The sequence below is a fragment of the Triticum urartu genome, chromosome 2A (assembly GCF_056163025.1).
Source record: "Triticum urartu cultivar PI428250 chromosome 2A, HENAU_Tu73, whole genome shotgun sequence".
NCBI lineage: Eukaryota > Viridiplantae > Streptophyta > Magnoliopsida > Poales > Poaceae > Triticum > Triticum urartu.
In genome coordinates, this window is record NC_141874.1 from 651,127,912 (window position 1) to 651,136,521 (window position 8,610).

The following is an 8,610-nucleotide window of genomic DNA, read 5'->3' on the forward strand; positions in this document are numbered from 1 at the left end:
GTGCTAGTAATACGGACGTGCCCATTTTTTGCTAATATATGTGCTACTACCACTGTAGTATTGTAGTATTTATTTGTTTACTCCATTTGGAATTGCAACTGTTGGTGGGACCTGACCTTTGCTCTCTACCATGTTCATGACTTCTCTTGTGCACATGGGACGCAAATGGTTCACCACCCATTTTCAATTATCCGTTTCCCTCTGTCCAGCGCCGGTGGCGACGCCGTGGGCTTCCCCTCTCTCCGTCTACTCCTCCGGCAGCGGCAGGGTTGGGAAGCCCCGGTGACTCGTCGCCGCCTTGCAGATAGGTTAGGGTTAGGTTTTCGTGGCGTGACGGCTTTGAATAAAGGTGCGACTACTTTCCCCATCTCGACGTCACTATCAAAGGCGGCGTCAAAGAGTCGATGGCGTGTGTTCCTCATTGGTCTCTCAGATCGATGAGGTTAGTTTTCTTTGGTCTGGGCTGGCGGTTGCCGTCCTATTTGACGGTTGCTGCGATGGCCTCAGCGGGATTGCAGATGGCTCGGTGCTGGGTTTGTAGTCGATTGAAGACGGTGATGTTGGTGTCTAGTGGGAGGCACTGGGGAGTACGTCGGCCGACGTGCCACATAGGAGATGGTTCTATCGCTCGCAAAGCGACTTTTTTAGCGATGGTGCTCCTATGGGCCATGGCTTGGAGGTTTTTCGTCTCCCTCCAATCCGGCGGCGCTTCAGCGACGGCGGAGATCGGCGATGTTTGATGGATGTTTTTTGCGGAGTGACCCCCTAGAAGTCGGTTGTATTTTCTATTTTAATGGGTCCTTTTTGCAATGTATCGGGATATATGTTCTCCTGGCCAGCGGCGAACCCAAGGGGCATGCTTGGATGGGCTCAAGCCTGCCCTCCAAAATCGAACAATTTTTTTACTACTACTCATCAGCGCAGCCCATCCCAGAAAACACAGGCCCATCTGCTCAGCAGTCAGCCCAGCCACTGTAAACGCTGGTCTCAAGCACCCATTCGAGCGTGCTGCAACACCGTGCGGGTTATAAACCCATGTTACTACTAAGTTTATAGTAGCAGCACGGGGTATAAAACCCATGCTACTATTAAGTGGTCTTCACCGTGCCCCTCGGGACAGGCCGTAGTAGTAGCGCGCATTATAAACCCACGCTACTACTAAGTGGTCTCCACCGTGCCCCCCAGGACAGACCATAGTAGTAGCGTGGGGTATAAACCCAGCGCTACCACTATCGACCCACCAACACATGTATACATATAACGCGCAGAGGCCCAAACCCAGACCCACACTCTCTCGATTCCCCTTCTCCCTCCCACCTACGATGCCCTTCCTCACCCACCGCCACTGCCGGCCTTGCACCTCCACGTCTCCCCCAAATTCGGTGACCTTCTCTCCCACCACAGCCTCTCCCCTGCCCCTCCTCCCTCCTCCTTCTCCTCTGCTGGAAGGGGAGGGAGATCCAGCAGAGTGTCGTCCATCGCGATGGCCAGATCTGCCATGGACGCAACCACTTGCACTTCCTCGTCAGGACAGGGCCTCATGAGGACATGAGGTCCCGGGAAAAGCAGTAGTAGGTCACCGACATGATTTCTTGTATCTGCGTTGGTATTTTCCCGAAGAGGAGAGCATGATGCAGCACAACAACGGTAAGTATATCCCCAGGGAGCCAAGTGTACGACGGGAGGCCCGCGGGGACCATGATACACCAGGGCGCACCAGAGAGCCCAGGCGAGCCCCGGTGGATCATGGGGCCCATGAAACTCCGTTGCACCGCCTCTCAGCTCTATAAATACCCCAAATATTCTAGAAACCCTAGGGGAGTCGACAAAACACAATTCCAGCCGCCGCAAGTTCCAGAACCACGAGATCAAATCTAGAGCCCTATTCCGACACCTTGCCTGAGGGGAATACGATCACGGAGGGGTTCACCATCCTCATTGGTGCTCATTCGAAGATGTGTGAGTAGTTCACCGTAGACCTACGGGTCCTTAGGCAGTAGCTAGATGCCTTCTCTCTTTTTGATTCTCAATACAATGTCCCCCTCGATGTTCTTGGAGATATATTTGATGTAATGACTTTTTGCGATGTGTTTGTTGGGATCCGATGAACTGCGAGTTTATGATAAAATCTATCCATGGATATTATTTGAGTCTTCTTTGATCTCTTACATGCATGATTGTTATAGCCTTGTATTTTTCTCCGAATCTTTGGTTTAGTTAGGCCAACTAGATTGATTTTTCTTGCCATGGGAAGAGGTGCTTTGTGATGGGTTCGATCTTGCGGTGTCCTCACCCAGTTAGTCACATGGATGACGGAACACTTCATCGAGAAAGAAGAACAAAACCGGTAACGATGATGACGGTATAGTGAGTATGTCCATGACTCAGGAGGACAACGATCAACTGAGTGTTCGTAGGACAAGAATATCGAGGATTTTTTTTGTGGAATTTTTTATTAATTTTTCATGAAGCCTTGGATGGGGTTAATTGGGAATGAGAGATACGAGTTTACCCAGGTTCGGCCCCTCTAATGAGGTAAAAGCCTACTCCTGCTAGTTTTGCTTATTGTGTCTGATGATCTGGATTACAAGGGTGTTATTTCACTACCTCTGTCTCGAGAGACTAGAACTGGTCCCCTTGGACAACCCAGGAACCCCCTTTATATAATAGCGAGGTTCCTGGGATTGCAATAGACCCCGGGTTCTACCCGCGATCGGAGTCCTACTCTAACTCTTCTAGGTCCCCTATGCCTTCCAAGTCAGGAAAGTTCTGACCTTGTGTATGGACTCTGGGAAGTCGGGTCCTATCTTCTCTGGTCGGGTTCCCTTTAGGCTCTCCGGCCCACCAAGACCCGACCCAAGCAGCTTCCTAGATGACCCGGTCCTGGGCCCTCTGGGCCTGGTGCTACCTCTTTTAGCACTGCGTTGGTTTTCCCCGAAGAGGAAGGGATGATGCAGCAAAATAGCGTAAGTATTTCCCTCGGTTTTTGAGAACCAAGGTATCAATCCAGTAGGAGGCTACGCGCGAGTCCCTCACATCTGCACAAAACAAATAAATCCTCGCAACCAACGCAAATAGGGGTTGTCAATCCCTATAGGGCCACTTACGAGAGTGAGATCTAATAGATATGATGAGATAATATTTTTGGTATTTTTATGATAAAGATGCAAAGTAAATAACAAAGTAAATAACTAAGTAGTAGGAGATTAATATGATGAAGATAGACCCGGGGGCCATAGGTTTCACTAGTGGCTTCTCTCGAGAGCATAAGTATTCTATGGTGGGTGAACAAATTACTGTTGAGCAATTGACAGAATTGAGCATAGTTATGAGAATATCTAGGTATGATCATGTATATAGGCATCACGTCCGAGACAAGTAGACCAACTCCTGCCTGCATCTACTACTATTACTCCACTCATGGACCGCTATCCAGCATGCATCTAGAGTATTAAGTTAAAAACAGAGTAACGCCTTAAGCAAGATGACATGATGTAGAGGGATAGACTCATGCAATATGATGAAAAACCCATCTTGTTATCCTCGATGGCAACAATACAATACGTGCCTTGCTGCCCTTACTGTCACCCGGAAAGGACACCGCAAGATTGAACCCAAAGCTAAGCACTTCTCCCATTGCAAGAAAGATCAATCTAGTAGGCCAAACCAAACTGATAATTCGAAGAGACTTGCAAAGATAACCAATTATACATAAAAGAATTCAGAGAAGATTCAAATATTATTCATAGATAGACTTGATCATAAACCCACAATTCATCGGTCTCAACAAACACACCGCAAAAAGAAGATTACATCGAATAGATCTCCGCAAGAGAGGGGGAGAACATTGTATTGAGATCCAAAAAGAGAGAAGAAGCCATCTAGCTACTAACTATGGACCCATAGGTCTGAGGTAAACTACTCACACTTCATCGGAGGGGCTATGGTGTTGATGTAGAAGCCCTCCGTGATCGATGCCCCCTCCGGCGGAGCTCCGGAACAGGCCCCAAGATGGGATCTCGTGGATACAGAAAGTTACGACGGTGGAATTAGGGTTTTGGCTCCGTATCTGATCGTTTGGGGGTACGTGGGTATATATAGGAGGAAGAAGTACGTCGGTGGAGCAACAGGGGGGCCACGAGGGTGGAGGGCGCGCCGGGGGTAGGCATGCCCCTTACCTCGTGGCCTCCTGTTACGTGTCTTGACGTAGGGTCCAAGTCTCCTGAGTTGTATTCAATGAGAAAATCACATTCCCGAAGGTTTCATTCCGTTTGGACTCCGTTTGATATTCCTTTTCTTCGAAACCCTAAAATAGGCAAAAACATCAATTCTGGGCTGGGCCTCCGGTTAATAGGTTAGACCCAAAAATAATATAAAAGTGGATAATAAAGCCCAATAATGTCCAAAATAGTAGATAATATAGCATGGAGCAATCAAAAATTATAGATACGTTGGAGACGTATCTGTTGGGTTTCGTAGTAATTTCAAAAAATTTCCTACGCTCACGCAAGATCATGTGATGCATAGCAACGATAGGGGAGAGTGTTGTCTACGTACCCAACGCAGACTGACTGCGGAAGCGATGACACAACGTAGAGGAAGTAGTCGTACGTCTTCACGATCCAACCGATCAAGCACCGAAACTACGGCACCTCCGAGTTCGAGCACACGTTCAGCTCGATGACGATCCCCGGACTCCTATCCAGCAAAGTGTCGGGGAAGAGTTCCGTCAGCACGACGGCGTGGTGACGATCTTGATGTACTACAGCAGCAGGGCTTCGCCTAAACTCCGCTACAGTATTATCGAGGACTATGGTGGCTGGGGGCACCGCACACGGCTAAGGAATAGATCACGTCGATCAACTTGTGTGTTCTAGGGTGCCTCTGCCTCAGTATATAAAGGACTAGAGGGGGGAGGCTGGCCGGCCATAGGAGGCGCGCCAGGAGAGTCCTACTCCCTCTGGGAGTAGGATTCCCCCCCCCCCCAATCCTAGTTAGAATAGGACTCCTTGAGGGGGGGAAATAGAGAGAGGGGGCCGACCACCTCTCCTAGTCCTAATAGGACTAGGGGAAGGGGGAGGCGCACAGCCACCTTGGGCTGCCCCTTTCTCCTTTCCACTAAAGCCCATCATGGCCCATTTTGCTCCCGGGGGGTTCCGGTAACCTTCCCGGTACTCCGGTAAAATCCCGATTTCACCCGGAACACTTCCGATATCCAAACATAGGCTTCCAATATATCAATCTTTATGTCTCGACCATTTCGAGACTCCTCGTCATGTCCGTGATCACATCCGGGACTCCGAACAACCTTCGGTACATCAAAATGCATAAACTCATAATATAACTGTCATCGTAACCTTAAGCGTGCGGACCCTACGGGTTCGAGAACAATGTAGACATGACCGAGACACGTCTCCGGTCAATAACCAATAGCGGGACCTGGATGCCCATATTGGCTCCCACATATTCTACGAAGATCTTTATCGGTCAGACCGCATAACAACATACGTTGTTCCCTTTGTCATCGGTACGTTACTTGCCCGAGATTCGATCGTCGGTATTCCACTACCTAGTTCAATCTCGTTACCGGCAAGTCTCTTTACTCGTTCTGTAATACATCATCCCGCAACTAACTCATTTAGTTGCAATGCTTGCAAGGCTTAAGTGATGTGCATTACCGAGAGGGCCCAGAGATACCTCTCCGACAATCGGAGTGACAAAACCTAATCTCGAAATACGCCAACCCAACATCTACCTTTGGAGACACCTGTAATGATCCTTTATAATCACCCAGTTACGTTGTGACGTTTGGTAGCACCCAAAGTGTTCCTCCGGCAAAGGGGAGTTGCATAATCTCATAGTTATAGGAACATGTATAAGTCATGAAGAAAGCAATAGCAACATACTAAACGATCGGGTGCTAAGCTAATGGAATGGGTCATGTCAATTAGATCATTCAACTAATGATGTGACCTCGTTAATCAAATAACAACTCATTGTTCATGGTTAGGAAACATAACCATCTTTTGATTAACGAGCTAGTCAAGTAGAGGCATACTAGTGACACTTTGTTTGTCCATGTATTCACACATGTATTATGTTTCCGGTTAATACAATTCTAGCATGAATAATAAACATTTATCATGATTATAAGGAAATAAATAATAACTTTATTATTGCCTGTAACATCCCAAATTTTCAATTTGGAATGTTATACACTAGATCATCATGCATATCATATTTTCTTGCTTTTTGGTTGATCCTAGAAATTTCACGCAACTCAAGGACCTTCGGAGAGAGTTGGAGATTTCGTTACTTTCATATTTGAGAGTCTTCTCGAATTTGAAAAGAGGATCATTTGATTTATTTATTTCATCATCAATTATTTTTCCGATATCAAAAAAATGAGAGAGGGAATAATATGACTTTCCCAAAATTGAGGAAAAATGAAGATTTAATAAATAGATCAAGTTTTGGTTTTCCGGAGTTTTATTCGCATTTTATTTGGATAGGGAAAAATGCGCGTTTTTGAAAATTGCATTTTAGGCCCGGAGTAAAGTTCATTTTGTTCGGCTCATTTTTAGGAGTCGGGGAAAATTTACTTTAGTAATTTTGGAGCTCGTTTAGATTTTCTTTTCTGTGTTTTTCTGCGCGCGAAACCGTTTTTTTTTTAAAAACCCGCAGGCCAGCCGGGCCAAAGGCCCAGCCAGCCGGCCACCCCAGCCCCGCACGCGCGCCAGCGCCAGGCGCCAGCCAGGCCGCCGCCTCGCTCTAAGCCGAGTTCGGCTTGGACTCTAGGGTTAGCCCCTCCCCTTTCCTTGTTTCGTTTTCCTATTCCTACTCTATTTCTTGTCCCCTACCCCAAGAAACCCCCTCCCCTCCCCAATATAACTACCCCAACACCCCCCCTCTAAACCATCAAATCAAACCCCAAGCCCTCCACCGCACCCCACCCCGCGCCCTACACCGCCGCCGCGCCACCCCACACCCGCGCCGCCGCCCTTGTGCCCTAGCGCCGCGCCGCACCTTGCCCACGCCGCCGCCGCCCTACGCCACGCCGCCGGAGCCCCTCGCCGGAGGTTGCCCCGCGTCTTTTTTCCTCGGATCGTTTTCTTCTAATCGTTCCGATTCTTTTCTTCTCTTCCGATTCGTTTTCTTTCCGGTTCTTTTCTAAACCGTTCCTCTTTTCTAGATCGGTTTTCGTTCTTCTTTCGGACCTTTCGTCTCAACGAACGTGATCACCGGATTCTCCTAGGTTAATGAACGTCCGTTCGTTTAACCGTTCTTCTTTTTTTTCTCGTCGGATTTATTTCGCGATCGCGATCTCAGATCCGATCTTCTTTCTAGTCTTTCTTCTCGCTCGTTTATCGGAATCAGGTGATTCAAGCGCCTGGAGTTTCGTTTCGAAACCGCCGTTCCGTCTAATCAACTTAAAACAAGCTTTTGCTTCAATAAAATTTGACCTAGTTTCAACTAGCTAGAACCGAGTTGTTTTCTTCCGCCGTTTGTTTTCCGTCGTTCGTTCGGTTCGTTCTTTCTTTGCAACCGGAGTTCTTAAGTTGAACTTTCTGGTTTGTTCTCTTGTTCGAGTTTTACCTGTGCATTAGATGAGTACTTATTGTGTGCTTGTTGTTTGTCTGCGATAGATCACCTGGATTGCGCCGCTTGTTACTTCGAAACCCTAGGTCTCGCGGATCATCAGCAAGGCAAGTAACACTTTGATCATACCTTTTCTACAACCCAGTTTTATTGCATTAGATCAATCCTCACACATTGCATGATTAGGATCTAATTAAACTGTGGGATGGGAAGTAGATGAGGTAGTACCTATCACCTGTATTACTATGAAACCTTTGGGAGTTACTTCTACGTTTGCTTATTATGCCATGCTATGCTAGTAGACGTGGATTGAGTGAGTGATATCCATGACAGATGTGAGATTTATAATTAAGGGTTTATTTAAGGTGGCAACCTAACACACATCTGGGTGGATTGAGGCACCTGATGTCTATCAGGACTTGCCTGTTTTTTTATGGACCGCCACCCAGGCTCAAAGGGATCATAAGATCTTTCATGCTAGAAACTTCTGTGTGCAGCCACAAGCCATTATGGGCTCTGGCATAGTTGACTAAGTTGTGCGAACTCTTACAGTGGTAGACTAGCAGATGTAGGGGATGTAGGTGTACCGGTCTACCCGATCGTAAGGTGCTAGCGCTTCTGAAAGACTATGTCTCGGTCATCCGTTTCTCAAACACCATGCAGTGCGAGAAACCAAACGGAGGCGATCGAGTCTTGTGGGGAAAAGTGCGCAAACCTCTGCAGAGTGTACAAACTAATCATGATTAGCCGTGTCCCCGGTTATGGACAACTTGAGTATCTAGTACTTGAATATCATGTGAATCTCATCATGTTACTCTAAATTAATGTTGTTGGGTTTTAATGATGTTACTTTAATTGGGATTGAGAATGCTGTCAACCATTCTCAATGTTTCACAACCACCATGATAGTTAAATAAATGTATTCCTTTGCAGTAGGGAAAAACTGGCTTTACGCAAAACTGTAACCATAGAGCTTTCCACCAGCCATATATGCATATAGTATAGCTGTTT